The sequence below is a fragment of the Cynoglossus semilaevis genome, chromosome W, assembly GCF_000523025.1.
Source record: "Cynoglossus semilaevis isolate Cse_v1.0 chromosome W, Cse_v1.0, whole genome shotgun sequence".
Taxonomy (NCBI): Eukaryota; Metazoa; Chordata; class Actinopteri; order Pleuronectiformes; family Cynoglossidae; genus Cynoglossus; species Cynoglossus semilaevis.
In genome coordinates this window covers 5,105,864-5,108,987 of record NC_024327.1, presented here as the reverse complement: position 1 = coordinate 5,108,987, position 3,124 = coordinate 5,105,864, and positions in this window count along the sequence as shown.

The following is a 3,124-nucleotide window of genomic DNA, read 5'->3' as shown; positions in this document are numbered from 1 at the left end:
TAGTTGAAGCTAGGTTGAGGCAGGAAGTGGAGATTTGTGAACAACAGTATGGTTTCATGCCTAGGAAGAGTACCACAGATGCAATATTTGCCTTGAGGATGCTGATGGAGAAGTACAGAGAAGGTCAGAAGGAGCTACATTGTGTATTTGTAGATTTAGAAAAGGCATATGACAAAGTGCCAAGGGAGGAATTGTGGTTTTGTATGAGGAAGTCAGGAGTGGCAGAGAAGTATGTTAGTTTGGTGCGGGACATGTATGAGAACAGTACAACAGTAGTGAGGTGTGCTGTTGGAAGGACAGAAGACTTCAAGGTGGAGGTGGGACTACATCAAGGATCGTCCCTGAGCCCCTTCTTGTTTGCTTTGGTGATGGACAGGCAGGATGGAACAGCTGGAGAAAAGTGTCAGGAGAAATCTGTGATAGAAGAGTGTCAGCTAAGGTGAAGGGAAAGGTTTACAGGACGGTGGTGACCCCAGCCATGATGTATGGTTTAAAGACAGTAGCAATAGGCAGAAGACAGGAGGCGGAGCTGGAGGTGGCAGAGTTAAAGATGCTAAGATTCTCTTTAGGAGTGACAAGAATGGACAGGATCAGGAATTAGGTCATTAGAGGGACAACACAGACAGGAAGGTTTGGAGAAAAAACTAGAGAAGCCAGATTGAGATGGTTTGGACATCTGCAGAGGAGGGACAGTGGATACATTGGTAGAAGAATGTTAGAGCTACCAGGTAGGAGAAAGAGAGGAAGGCCAAAGAGGAGATATATGGATACAGTGAGGGAGGACATGCAGATAGTTGGAGTCAGAGCAGAAGATACAGAGAACAGGGAGAGATGTAAATCAATGATTTGCTGTGGCAACCCCTGAAAAAGGGACAAAGCCTCTCTTTTCCACTGGCCTACAAGATTTAAACACACACCCGGGAAGTCTAAAACCACTCCCCCCACACAGGTATATAAGCGTAAACAACTAATGATACTTTAGAAGTTAGAAGTTATTCTTGAGAGGATTTGCATATTAACAACCGTTGTACGAAATTTCCTTGAATACTTCTCCAGTCGTTTATTTTGCTTTATTGTTGGACCTGTTTGCTTGACATTTTGCTATTAAAACGAATCAACCATCATCGCGAATCCCTGACAGTCATCACCCTCATCAGTTGTTTTCACCAGTTGCTGCAACTCACCTTCTGAGAATAAAAGTCTTGACAGGTCAAACACTTTGCATCAGTTTGTTAAATCCTGTTTTTCCAGCAGAATATTCATTTTCTGCCTGAACTTGTAGTTACCTGCTCTGCTTGCCCCGATTCTCCTAGTCTTCCTGTCTCTGATTCTGTTGGCGCGCATCGGCAGCGAGAAAGACTACTCCCCAAACCTGTTAACTGCAAGTTTCCCTACTGCAACAAGTACTATTTCATGACACTGTCCCCAAACACACCCGCTCTGTCCTCTTTGGAAATTCCCTTTGTAAAAAGATGTCCTAAGCATCTAGGTCTAAGTCCCAAGATGACTATCTACCTTGTTTGCCACTTTTGTTTTAGTGTAAATACTTTTTGGACTTTTAACTTTGAATTGCTCCTATCTTATTGTGCTGCAAGTGGATTCATTGTTGTATCCCTGAGAGTACGTACTGGACACCAAATAAGGCCAGCACATATTATTCTGGGCAGTTGCCATGTCAAACATGGGTCCTTCAACCATCGCAAGTGACCAATCTACCTGCTAACTTTTCCCAGGTGAACACTTGAGCCTGACAAGTTATAGATTGGGCCTCCAATGTGTTGGTGGCTCCATAATCATTGAAGTCAGATTCCAAAATTAAAAGAATCTTCCTTGATTTGGAGCCTTTTTAAAGGTCTTTAATATTTACCCCCACGGAGCCTTCTATTTATGCCCCTTCCACCGCAACACAGTCTGCTGGTGTATCCACCCCAATTGTCAGGAAACTTTTTTCTGTTAGATAGGACTGTAAAAAATGCTGTAAGTTCATACCCCAGTTTCCTAACGGACAAAGAATCAAATAAAGAATCAAATACGAGATCTCAAAGTTTTAAAAGTTTTACTTGCAGCAAGGAGTGCAGGTCAATGGTTACATTCAGAACTGCACTGAGGAAGTCCCCAGTGGTCAAATACAGTTTTTTTACATACACATCAATGGTCAGCACCTTAACCCTTTACAGACATGTGGTGTTCACGTGCAACTTCTGAGCGCTGATTGGCAAAGGCTGCTTCAAACAAAGATTCTCCACCAATAGAAAAATAGGTTAGATCAAACAAATACACTTTGGATTCTTTTCCTTTTTGATGTTCTGTTTTCCTCATTATTTGGGCAGAGAAACTGGTTTAGGCCAGTTCTATGACCTGTCTCTATCTCCAAGCGTAACAGTCAGTGTCATCCGTACCATACACCATCCTGGTATGTAAACCATCAGCATGCACACCTTTCTTCAGTACTTCTCCCTTTAGTACAGCATTGAAAAACAAATAAATTGATATGGAAACTTAATACAATGAATATATTGTAAAGATTGAATAAATGTATCTATGAAGATTCTCAGTCATCCAGGTCATAGTCAAGTTTAAAAAGTTCTGTTTAACATTGAATAAATGTATTTACAATATCTTAACACCAATGGTTCCCTGGTTAATACCGTCCCCCAACCTTTGGGCGGCGGGACCCAACTTGTCCCATGTGCGTGTTTCAGGGACATAGTCAATGCAGACAATATTCATGATAAATCACTCCAAAGGTGAAATGAGCAAAACAACTTTAATCGTTCAACAGTGCACTTACAGAGATCTCTGGTTTCATTGACAAGTCATCGCAAACGGATCGTGTCTCCCTCTCTAGATGTCTATAGATGGTTTTCCGATAATCGTTATTACCCAAGATGTATCGTGCCGCCATTCATGTTGTGCGGAAAAAGAGCGAACAGATAGAGCGAAACAATCAACAATGACAACAAAAGACGAAAGGATTAAATCGCTGGAGTCATGCAACATTATATAGAGATTCACTAGACACCGTAACAAAGGCATGATATTTGGACAAGTTAAAAGTAATCAGAATAGACCCATACGAAATCAACAAAGCAGAATGGAAGCGGGATGACCCTGTGAAAGTGAA